Source organism: Cavia porcellus, unplaced genomic scaffold, assembly GCF_034190915.1.
Source record: "Cavia porcellus strain 051 isolate PalLab524CR breed Dunkin Hartley unplaced genomic scaffold, mCavPor4.1 scaffold_27, whole genome shotgun sequence".
NCBI classification, from domain to species: domain Eukaryota; kingdom Metazoa; phylum Chordata; class Mammalia; order Rodentia; family Caviidae; genus Cavia; species Cavia porcellus.
This window is the reverse complement of record NW_026947510.1, coordinates 12,524,213-12,537,715: the sequence shown is the minus strand read 5'-3', so window position 1 is coordinate 12,537,715 and position 13,503 is coordinate 12,524,213.

Genomic DNA, 13,503 nt, shown 5'->3' with positions numbered 1-13,503 from the left:
GTTCAGGCTGGCCTTGAACTCACTGTGTAACCCAGGCTGGCCTCAAATTCAGTGATCCTCCTGCCTCAGCCTCCCAAGTACTGGGATTACAGGAATGCAACACCATGCCCACCACATTTCACCTGAATAAAATCAATCATTTAAATATTAAATAAAGCAAAGTTCTGCTAGTTTATATAACAATTGCAGAATAAAGGCCATTACTGATTTGTGATTGATTTAGGAATTCATGATACTCTATTTTACATTTATTTGAAATTTCTCTTGCCAGGCAGCGTAGCACACACCCATAATCCCAGAACACAGGAGACCGAGATAGGATTGCCACAAATTCAAAGCCTACATTGTGAGTTCAAGGCCTGCACTACAAAAGACCCTGTCTCAAAAGAAAGGAAAACTCATCACGTTAACTATTAACCATTAACTATTGTATAACTATTCTCTAACTCAACAAATATATTTCCGTGATTTCTATGTACTCAGTACTCTCAGTTCTGATAAGAGTAATCAGGGAAACAGAGATATCACTATCATGGATCTCACATTCTAGTAAAGGCAATAAATGAATGAAATAATAAATAAGTAAGTGCATAAGTAAAATATAAAGTACAATAATTGGCCATGAGTGTTCTAAAGACAAAGCTTGGAAATCCTTCCTAAAGGAAAGCCTTTCTAAAGGAAAGGATTACGGAGAAGATAAGAAAGATGAGTAAGAGGAATGCAATTTTAAACAAAATAAGACATTTGATGCAAGACCTGAAGCATAGACCATGAGGGTACAGAAGTAGGCTACAAGAGCAAATGCCCCAGGTGGCAGCATCCCTGCCATTGTCAAGGGCCAGCAATGTGGGGAGAGGGTGGATCATTTACAAACCTTATAGGACAGTGTCACACTTTTGGACCTTAACTATAACGAGGTGTGAAACCACTGAAGGATTTTAAAGGGAACAATGGCTGGATCTTATTTACATTTTAATAGAATCACAGCGGCTTCTCTGTTGAGAATAAATTTAAGAAGGCCAAGGTGAGACCTGGGAGAACATTCAGATAAGAGAGAATCCAAGCAAGAGAATATTGGTTTTCTCCAGTGTTGTAGTTACAAAAAGTGTGGAAAAAAATAGTCAGATTTCTAGCATGTTCTGAAGTCAAAGCTGCTAAGTTGTGCTAAAGAATTATTTGTGAGATATAAGAGAAAGAGAGAATAGAGAATGGCTCAACATTTGATCTAACAAGCTTTGAAGTTATGAAGTTCTAAAGACTGAAATTCTCCAAGGCAAACCAAGTTTTCATTTTCATATCCCAAAAGGAAAAAAGGTGGTAAACTTAGAATGACCTCAAAAGAATGGCTATTTAGCTTATAAATAGGCCCCTGGCAGGGGAAGAGCCCAAGACAAGGTAAGGCTAGTCAGTCATACAAAAAAAAATAACACATACACAGTTTTAGAGTTAACTCAAGCCACGCAAGTAGTTTAAGTTTAGAAATGTAGAAGAAAACACAGGAAAGTGCTAGAAGTTAGGCTAAGGACAAGTAGGGTAGGACTCTGGACAGAAAAGTAGTTTCTTTAAAAAGCAGAATCCACAGAGTAAAGGGCCCCTCCCTGCATTTGTGTCAGGGTCAGAGGAATTGAGAAACACTGAGTAACACTGGTTTTCTTTTGAATTTTGCATTAAAAAATCTGAACCTAATTGGGTATTTTAAACCTATAGAACCACGAGAGATAGGTGATCACTAGTCCACTGAATATATTCCTGTCTCAGCTTATCCATAAAAGGAATAGATAAATAGATCACCCTGGCACTTCACTTTCTGGGACCCCTCTTAGCTACTAGGAACTTTGTTTTCTTCCTATACATCCCATAAACACTCACCCAATGTTTTCCTTTTGTCAACTTCATGAGACCTGACACTCACTTTTACGTGGTTTGTACAGAGTTAGCTGTTACAGAATAAAGCAAAAAGTTTCACTACAGAGAAAGCAAGGAAAAAGAAAGTAACCCTAAATCCAAACCACAATTGTTTCCTGCCGTATATGTGACTTAAAATTCGTGGTAAATGGGAAGGAAGTTATGTGGAAAAAACTGGTGCTAAGTAGTGGTGGAAAAAAGAGTCACTGTGGGAAGAATTCAGAAGGATGAGAAGGAAGCAGTAGAGAGAAAGAGGGAGCATCGAGGGATATGAATGCACACACCATCAGTGCTTCTATTAGTGAACCTCTGAGAATCTATTTAGTTTAAAAGATCTAGTCTAACCCACAGAAACCTCAAACAGTAAATTTAGGGACATGATCATGAAAATTCTGAAGCATTTGTGTGATCTTCATCACAGCCTTAACCTCCTAATTATTCAAGAAATGATTTTGAAAAATTAGCTATTCAGAACAGAGGAAGGTTTTAAGCCTGGCTATAGGCTCAAAAGAGCTGTATGCCTCTGTACCTCACGTCAAGGCCAAAGCTAATTTCACAGCCATTGCTAATACCCTCTCTATATTCATATTTTAACTACTTTACCTATAATCCTTAAACTTGGTGCCCACTGCTAAATTTATATGCTAGTTGCTGGCAGCAGCTAAGTTTTTTAAGCATGGCCAACCATGTTTCATAACATTCTGAATTTAAAACATGTGAAACTCATTTAATGGTTATGTCTAGCGTTAGATGTTTTTAAGTGTGACAGTAAACTCTTAATGCTGTCCCGACTGATGGAACATGTAATACAACTACCACTGTGTATTATGACTATCAAAATGATTCATTATATACAAAATAAAACTTTTTCAAAGGGAGGAAGCAAGTTACACCAAATATTTTGAATAAAAAACCAAAGATCAAGTGCTTGAGAAACCTTTCAAAATAAATTAAAATGCAGGTACATTCTCTGAAATGATTGAAAGTCTTGTCTATGGCCATCCCACCCTGAGTGCACCCACGTAGGTATTTTATTTCATAATGGAAATATTAATTAAAGGTTGGTTTATTTTAAATATTCCATACTGTTTTTCTAAGAAACTGCTGTAGTATAGCTCATCTATCCTCTTATAAGCCAGGAACTTGTCAAAATCTAGGATGTATGAAAGAGTCTGCTTTACATAACTAAATAGGAATTTTTTTCAATATATCATTCTCCCTCATCTTAATGAGCTTCTCAGCAGTTCTCAGTGCTGTATTTTTAGTGCACATCTATCAGAATAAAGTTTAGACCTCCACATACAGTTAATCTGTAATGATAGCCAAATGTAGTCTAACTGATTTAATGCCCATTAAAATTCTATTTTGAAACATAAAATACTCAGACAAGTAATAAATAAATTAACAATCACTAGGTCCAGAAAAACCACATCTATTATAAATTATTCAAAATGAAATGATGTATCAGCAAAATCTTTAGACTATCTCTAGCTCAGAATTAGATATATAAGGAAGAAAAAAAAAATCAACATTTTAAATGGATTACCATGGCCAAATTGAACTATGGCTTCTGTGCGTATTAATAGTTACTAAAAATTACTGAAACAAACCCAGGTATTTATATTAACTTTGTTACATTCAAATGAAGATAAAATCAAGAATAAACCATTGAAATTATGAAAATTACTTATTTTGCAGTCATATGATATTAACTGCCTTTCCAGTAATCTAAAATGCTATGAATTGAATGTTAAAAAGCCTAAAAGTATTTTAAAGCAAATAGGATGAGTCTGGGTTTATAAAAAAAAAAAGAAAAGGAAAAGGCACACAAAGCTCAACCTAAAATAAGTTGAGTATTTGATGCTTCAGAGTACTTTTCTTCCTTTCTGTTTCTCTCTTTTTTTATATGGTTATAATGACATTTGGATGGATGGATGCATGGATGGACGGATGGACAGATGGGTGGACAAGTAGATGGACAGATAAGAAATGGAGAATATAACATTTGAAGGCAGAGCCAAGATTTGACATCTTTATGCCATGTGAGGTAAGGTACTTGTTAGATGATAATTTGCAAAACTGGGTTAAATTAAGTGCCATGTAAAATAATTATATTAGCCAGATTATAACTTCTTTGATTATTATTTCTGTGTTCGGGTAAATTCACAGGTTTATTCAGTGAAAATTAGAAAAACAAATCATCTGACATATATGAAAAGGTCCCATTTTCATTTACAAGGATTGATGGAAATGCTGTGTTAATGCATACTATTCACTGCTTCTGCCCAGCGCCTCTAAATATTCATTGCTAATTCTTCATGCAAATTCAATTTCTCATGTTCTTCCAAAATAGCTTAACCTTTTTTGGCCCAAGGGGTTCAGTCTAGGTCTGAGTTCTATGTTTTTTAGTTTACAAATGAGTGAATGAATTAGTTTCTCAAGATGGAAGAAAAAGCTTATCGTAGAGTCAATGAAAGATGTTTACATACGCCTCTAAAGGGATTCTAGAATGATCTTTTTCCCTCCCTAGTGTTGACAAGAAAACATGTTGTCTTGGAAGTAGTTGACAGCCTCATTAATTAAGGAAAGTAAAAATAAAACTCAAAGCTAACACTATCAAAAATAGATCGAAAAGACATAAATTTAGTCCTTGATAAGTTGAATGAGTTACTATACCAGGCTCATTTATAAATTTTTACATCTACCAGCTATGTGAATCAAAGAGTTTGCCTCATTATTTAGTACTGTTACAGATGGCTTTCTTTTACTTAGAACCAAACTCATTTGAAATAACATACTCATTTTAATTTAAAAATGTATTTAGCTTTTACTTTCACAAAGGAACTGAAAGAACTTTCAACAATTCAAAAAGTAGTTAGCATTTCAAAGGAACAAAATTTGAGAAAGCTTTTGTTCAAAATTTTATAGAATTCCTAAATATATTCAAAAATCCAAATATATTAAAACATTAACTTAAAAAAACCTTCCAACTGTCATATTGATTATGCTTCTTGTAAATGACACTTGCACACTCTTCTCCACACCTATGGAATTTTATTCTCTTCCCAAATGTAAAGGTGTAGTTTTAGGCACCCTTGAAACACGGAGAAGGGAAAAAGCTATAAGAAAACCTAAAGAGAAATAAGATTTACTAAAATCTCAAAAACGTATCTGTGATACAGAAATCAATTATATCTATACCAGAAAACTTTGGTGTAGTTATTGTTCTAGAGTCTATGCAGAATGTAAACCATATGAAAGGCAGGATTAATTCAAGAACTAGGAAAATCCACATACTTTAATGACCTTTTTTTATGTATGAGTCAATTTACTTAACTGATAAGACCAATATTTTTACCAATCTCTAAGACATTACGATCTCATCACATATCTCTCATAATCAACTTTTTACTAGAGAAAGATAAAAAATCCTATTTAAGAATTTGGGCTTTCCACTGGGCATGGCGGCATATGCCTGTACTTTCCATGATTGAGAGGCTGAAACAGGAGGATTACTGTGAGTTTGAGGCCAGCCTGGGCTACAAAAGTGAGTGCAGAATCAGCCTACACTACGTAGTAAGACCCTGTGTCACATAAATAAATGAATTAATAAAAATAGATTGGACTCTTGAACCTAAGCACAAATCATTGTTCACCCCCTCAATGACGAACGAGCTTAGGAAAATTATATCATCCCACTTCTGTTTCTTTAATCATAAAACTAGAAATATAATAAAGTCTACATAACAGAGATATTGTGAGAATTAATACATAACACTTAGAATAAGCATCAAGTGGTCAACACTGGTAAATGTGTTAGTCTTGAATAAAGACACATCTGAAATAACAATGACGTTTAAACTTCAAAGTAAAAAACCAAAAACAATAGATTTAAAACAGTGTTATCTTGTGATAATTATTGAACTTACAGTCCCTCCCTTCAGGGAAAGTTCTGGGCTGTTTTTTTTTTTTTTTTTTCATGCTAACAGGTAATGTTAGCAATGAGCACTATTACATACCAACTTTTCCCTAGACACTTCTAGTTTATTTACTATTTAGTCCCAAAATACCCTTATCATTATCCCCATTGTTCATATGAAATTTTTTAAAAAAGGAGATTAAAGTATATCCAGAGTCACAAAGCTCCTAAGTTAAATAAAACTGGACTATTATAGCTTTCCTTTACTGTGACCAAATACCTGAAAAAAACAACTACTAAGTGAGAAAATATGCATTTGATTTGTGGTTTGAGAGGTTTCCAACCTTGTAGGTTGCGGCCACAGCTCTTAGGCCTACAGGAAGGCAGAAACACCATAAAGGAACATGTCACAGAAGAACATACAGCAGCATGTCACAGAAGAGCGTGTCACAGAGGAACATGTCAGAGTGGAACATGGAGGAGCATATCATAGAGCAACCTTTCATAGAAGAAAATGTCACAGAAGAATGTAGAGGAATATGTCACAAAGACACGGAGAAACGTGTCACCTTGTAGTATCCAGGAATCAGAGAATGGGTAAGAAGAATAAGAGAGGAAAAAGTCCAGAATCAGATACAGTCCCAAAGGTTTTGCCCCCATAATTCAACTAGACTGCACCTCCGGATTCTATCATTTCTCAATAAAGCTATAAAATACCCTCATCAATAGATTCAGCACCTAATGAAGTTAGGGCTGTCATGATCCAGTCACTTCTCTGAAAACCCATCAGCTAGCAACCAAGTCTTTAGCATATGAGCTTTATAGGGGTCAATCTAAACTGTGACTTCAGATATCTCTGAAATCATTGTGGTAATTATAATTTACCAAACAGACCACATGCACATCCCACATTCTCTTCATCAGTGTGTTTCAGTGTTCTTCCTATTTTTATGTGAATTGAGATTTGCATGCAGCTCAGTTTTAACCAATGAAATGTAGTATAAATAATACTCATAATAATAATAATAAATAATGGCTCTTTTGGAATACTCATAGGAGGAAGTAAGCTACAATGTAAGAATATGGAATTTACTGAATCCTTCTGCAGGAGAGACCATGTATATACACACTCTTACTTCTCTACTCATTCTGAACCCTTCCTGCCAAGACTCCATTTATGAGTGAAGCCAACTTGAATACTCCAGTTCACCAGCTGCATGCCACTTAGTGACTCAGCTAACTGTATAAATTGCACAACTATCTACTTAAACTCTACATTATTTTCAGATCTATAAACACTTGAGATGTAATTAAAAGGTTGGTGCTTAACTCACTAAGTTTTAGGATGGTTTGTTATGAGCAATGCAACATACATGCATTGATTTCAGTATAAACTGGTTTTACTTTGCTGTCAATACATTAACCTGCTTTCGTGATAACATGCGAAGCATCACTTAAATATAAATTCTAGTCTCTTCTAAATATACCTAACCTGAACTCTTTATTTAAAATGTAATATTCTGCTAGGTAACTAATTCATTCCAAATATTCTAAAGTTCTAAAGTATTCTATCAAAATATGAGTTCAGTGCTGAAGTAACCAAACTTAAAAGATAGTCATCAAATAAAAGGGAATAAAATATTTATTTGTCCTTAAAAAATAGCTATTATTTTAATGACATTTATCTTGTCTGCAATATTTTGACAACTAAGTTTACTAGTTGACCTTGTTAGATTGTCAATGGAAGAATTATGTTTACAGTGGATTCTGAATGGTTGATTTTTGCCGTTAAGTTTTACTGGAAATATTATGAAATGTAAAAAGAATAGACTGATAAATCTGGAGTCTGAGCCAAATGAAAATTCATTCTCCACTATAAATATAACTATTAAAGGCCCATTTCCTTCTCTGTATCTTAATTGGTTAATTATAAAAAGAAATGAGAGAGATTATCAGTCAATTGTCCTTTATTGCAAGAGAGCAGAGAAAAATCAATGTTTACTTAGCATTTATGAAGGCTGATCAAAAACTACAATGTATTAAATTTTAAAAACTTAGCACAGTAAGACACACTGTTACGAATTCTCCCTAGAAATACTCTTAAACACATTTATCCCCTCATTCTTGCCACTTTCTGAAGCAGTTCTGAAAGTCTTCTTTCATGTCTTTAGAAGGTGAGATTTAAAAAAATATGGTAAATGCTGCTTCAGAGTGCCGTCCACTGGACAGTAGGCCTATAAAAACACTACAGTGTGAACTGTCCTCTTTAGTAACCAAATCAGCCACCCTGAGACTTTTGGCTCTTCCCCAATGGTAAACGTTTTGAATCAATTCAGGAAATTGAGGCGGCCACAAAAGTGCAACTAAACACACAAAAAAGGACTTTCAAACTACTTCAGAAACTGGCAAGAATGACAGAATAATTATGTTTCAAGTAAAGGGGAGCATTCACTTGAAAGGAATTAATGGCAATATATCTTTTAATGTAATATTTTATTTTTAAATTAAACATTTAGTATGTTGATTGACCATACTGTTATACGATAAAAAGCAATATTAAGGCTAAGGTCAAAGCACTTTCTGAATCAGTTTTATTATCATTTCAAGAAAAATATATTGGGGCTGGGGATTTAGCTCAGCGGCATAAGCACCTGCCTTGCAAGCAGGCAGTCGTGAGTTTGATCCCTGGTACCGATAAAAAGGAAACTGACAAAAAAAAAATAAAATAAAATAAAAATATATTAACTTGCCAATATAGACACATCTTTAAATCAGAAATCATTTTGCAGTAAATACATTGGGTCTCATTCTCTTAAGTAACATAATTAGACACACATGTTTAAACACTAATTGTTTCTTGGTGTAAGAAAGCAAAAGTGTAAACAATGATCAAAATGTATAATAGATACTGGGAAATAGGGAAAAATGTTAAAATGGGGAGGAAAAAAAGGAAGGGACAAGAAAAAATAAGGGAAAAAATGGAAACACTTTTGTAAATAGAGGAGGAAAAGTTGAAAATAGAGGAGAGAAATGGGGAAAAAAGAAGCACAATGTATCATGTACAAGTACAAACTTCATATGAAGAATGCTACCATTATGTATATCTAAAATGCACCAATAAAATTTTTAAAATGCTTACAAAAAGAATCATTTGGATCTCATTGTAATATACCTCCCATAAGGGTACAAAGTTAAAAATTCCTGAAGAATTTTATATACATTAAAATAATAGCACAGAAAATATATTATTTTTTTGGAGGTGTATGTGTTTAAATTGCTTATTTTTAAGACTTTTGTTTAGAAGTGAAACAAAGAAAAGATCATTGTCGCTATCTAGATTCCTATCTAGGCCTGAACTGAGAAGACCCCAGGAGCTCATGCACTGGTGTTTAACATCACAATGAAGGCTGGGAGTCAAAGCACAGTACTGGCGCTTTAAAAAAGCATTCAGTTACTGTGGCTAGACTATTCCTCCCTTTAGTGGAAGATCTGAGAGATTGAAATTGCTTCCTGAGGACACAGTGAGTTCAGTCTTTGGAAAACTACACGCAAAGATCACAAACAAACTTTTAAATAAAGAGATGGGAAAAGAAGTTCCACTTAAACAAAACTGAAGGGTTAATCTCTGCCCTAAACAAAATCCAAGTTAACAAGAAATTTCTTAGAGAAGAATTTTAAACAAACTCCTCACAAATACATGATGGCTGAGACACAGAAACAAAATATCAGAGTTGGAAGGTGGGCGGTGAAGCAGTCCTGGACTCAGCCAGCAGTAGAGCCCTGAAACCTTCCACTTAGCAAAGTCAGAAAGGAAATCACCTGCTTCATAACTGAGAGCAAGGAGAGAGCTGAAGATACCAGATAGTTACTCTTGGAAGATGCTAAATTAGATGCTCTCAGGACTTAGAAATTCAAGAATAATTGAAAATGGTGTTTAAATGTCAAAATATCCTATTTTAAACTAAAATTTGAAATTGGCTTCTGTAATTTTAGTTTGTGAGTAGGCAAATCCAAAAGCTGTAGGGTAGGCCATTAGATAGGGCATCCTCGAAATACTGAGCATGAGCTGAAGCTGCTATCCACAGGCAGAATTAATTGTGCTCAAAAAGATGCCTCAGCTCTTCTCTTAAATTCTTTCAAGTCATTTCAAGCCTATTTATTTAAAGTCAACTCATTATAGACTCTAATCATTTTAATTCCAGTTACAAAATGCATGCACGGTAACATCCAAAGCACTCTGGACTGAATAATGGCACTGAAACTTAGCCAAGACTATGCATTAAACCAACCTCCTAATATAAGGAGGATGTACCTACAAAATGACCAGGATACTATCCTGAAGCCTTGATATGATTACCACCACCCATGGACATAGAATATTCATTGAGATTCATAACCTCACTGATTTAAAAATGACCAAAAACAAACGATAAAAATTTAAGGAAAATGTAAAACAGGAAAGTCAGAATCAAAACAAAGGAAAACTTCAATAAACAGACAAATTCAGAGTGTGTACATTTTTGTTCAAATGAAAAAATAAATATGAAATAAGACAGTGCTATTTTAAAGAAATCTTCAGAGAATTTCAAAGAGAATTTTTTGTTTTGTTTTGAGACAAGGTCTCACTGTGTAGTTCAGGCTAACTTTGAATTCACTATGCAGCCCAGGCTAGTCTCAAATTCATGGTGATCCTCCTGCCTCATCCTCCCAAGTGCTAGGATTACAAGCATGAACCATCAGGTCCAGGTAGAATGTGGTATTTTAGAATGTAATAGCATAAATTAAAAATTCAGCCAAAGATGTGGAACAATAACTAGACAGATTTTCCAAGAGATTTAAGAAAATGTCCTAAAATAGTGGAGTATGAATTTTGAAATAAACCCTGTTCTCAACACAAGTGAAAATTTGCCATACTGATTTATCACCAGAAATCTTCTGATTACCATGGATTAAAAAGGTTGTAAAAGTTTTCAGAAGAAAAATATCCACGCAAAGGATTGGTGGCCAGTTTGAAATTGGATTTGTTAATAACCTTAGAAGTTAAAAGTAGTTGTAACCATGTTACAAAATTATGAATTGAGAATAATTTCTAAACTTGAATTTGGTGTAACTTTAAATACTCAAAGTTAAGAATAGAATAATGACATTTTCAGACAAAGAATGTCATAAAACCCTTATTTTCAAAGCAACAATTTTCAAGAAGCAAACAGATACACACTTTGTGCAAAACAAGAAGAGAAAAATCAAAGGTCTAGGCTATCCTATTGAAAACCTGCTCCTTGCTCTTGGGAGACGTCTATGTGCAGGATTTGAGATTCTTTCTGTGCCGGTGTTCTGGGATCTTGTAATTAACCAATCATGCCCACGTCACCAGTCAGTTTTATGACACCCTAATCTATCTCAGTAGGACCTGGCGTTTTCAATTACACATACAGGAATTTTGCAGTTCCGTCGTAGAAACCTAAGCCAACAGGAGTGGAAGAAAGCAAATATCCTCAAAGAAAAACAAAATTGTACACCAAAACTAATTTTATCAATGAATACAATATCATGTATTTGCTAAAAATATATACATGTTGACAATATTATCAAAGAGTTGGGACCGGGAAATTCTTTCAAAAATTATAATCTCTTTACCGCTACTTGATTTTTTAAATTATGTGCAGGTATGTCTTTGAATTTTTAAAAAATTAAATTTAAAAGTATACCTGTAATACTATTCACTTGGGAAGCTGAAGCAGTAGGGTTACCATGTTCAAGGCTAGCTTGGACAAGTTAGTGGGAACATGTCTCTAAAAATTAAAGCAAGCTAGATGTCTCAGTGGTAAAGCACTTGCCCAAGATGCGAGAGACCCTGGGCTCAATACCTAGCACCTCAAAATAATACGAATAATTTTAAATTTTAATTTTAAAAGTCAGGAAAACAAGTTAAATTAACAAGTTTCTGATTTTACTCCAAATACAATTAATTTCCTAACTCTAAAATAAGAAGCTAAGCCGGGCATGGTGGCTCATGCTTGTGATCCCAACACTTGGGAGGCTGTTGCGAGTTCGAGATTAGCCTGGGCTATGAAGTGAGCTCAAGGCCAGCCTGAACTGCACAGTGAGACCTTGTCTCAAAAAGACCACACAAATAAATAAGTAAATAGCTAGCCAGGCGTGGTAGTGTACTTCTGTAATTTCAGCATTTGGGAGGCTTAGGCAGGAGAATGGTTTGCAAGTTCAAAACCAGCCTGGTCTACAAAGTGAGCTCAAGGCCAGCCTGAACTGCATAGCAAGACCCTGTCTCAAAAAGACAAAATAAAATAAAGCAAAAGGCTAACTCAAATTATTTTCTATGTTCTCAATTCTATTTATTATTTATTCTAAAGATATATAGATCTACATGTATACAAATTTATCACATAAAATCATAAAAATAATGATTTAATGAATTTATAGTGTCTTCTTTACAAAGAATTGGAACCACTGAATTCACTGTTTGAGCTGCTGCTAAGAGATTCTCTTTGCTGAGTTAATAGACTTTTCAAATCCATCTAGGCATCGTCCTCAGATTAGCATTGTTGTAATAAAGCTAATCTTCATCTCTCAATGCCAGCATGTAAAAAGCAGCATATTCTTAAAAGCTGGTGAATACCCAGCAAATTTCATGATAGGATGATCTTTTAAGCAAGAGACTATTTCCTCGGTTACTGGATATCCTATAGTTCCCATTCCTAAATTTTCCATATTCCCTCTCAGTGATTTTCATCAATATACTTTTTTCTGAATTTGTTATAGAACTATATTTTTAAAATGGAATTTTGTACTAAATCCTATTGAACAAGCAGCCCCAACTGGTTTATGACAAGATAAATTCCAGAATCAAAGAAACACGATTTGCCTTAATACAGAAAACTTTTTTCTTTTTTTATTATTTCTTTTTATTTTAAAGAGGGTAAAATAAAACATAAGAAAACTGAATAAAGCAGATCAGAAGAAAACAATGCAAGTGACCCAGGATTTCAAAGCAAGACAACAAACAGAAGATCACCTTTATATCTTATTCCATGCCCCAGAAACAAAAGGTATTGATCATGAAAGAAATTTAACATAGTTAATTCTGTTTTTCAGAAAAAACTACTGTCAATTCACCATGAATGTGAAACATTAGACTAGAAGTATCTCTGGGTGATAGAGCACTTGCCTACTTGGTCCTGAGGACTACAAAATACTCAAACAAACAGGAAATTCTCTGGCTCCCCGCTATGTTCCAGCTATAACTGAAACTTACAGAAATAGATTGTTCACTTGTTAAGGTGCAATATTTTTTTTACTTTAGTTTGAAATTATATAATAACCAGAAAAAGATGCAGTAGTGGACTACAATTTTTTCTACCATATCAAAGTAAATAATTTATACTTTTATTATCCATAGGGCAGGTCTACAAGGAGTAGGTATTAACAGTTCACAGAATTTTCAAATGGAGTTAAAAGGAACTGATGATATACACTCTTTGGGAACTAGCATGGGGTGATACGTCTAAAAATATTCCCAGTAATATTTCATATTTAATATTCTAAAACGTCTACAAATGAAAACCATAAAATTACCTCCCTTAGTTCCTTTGAAATAAAAACGATCACGTGGTTGTATGGTAGCTGTTACTTACACAGCCAAATTTATTAGCAGCTAAGGC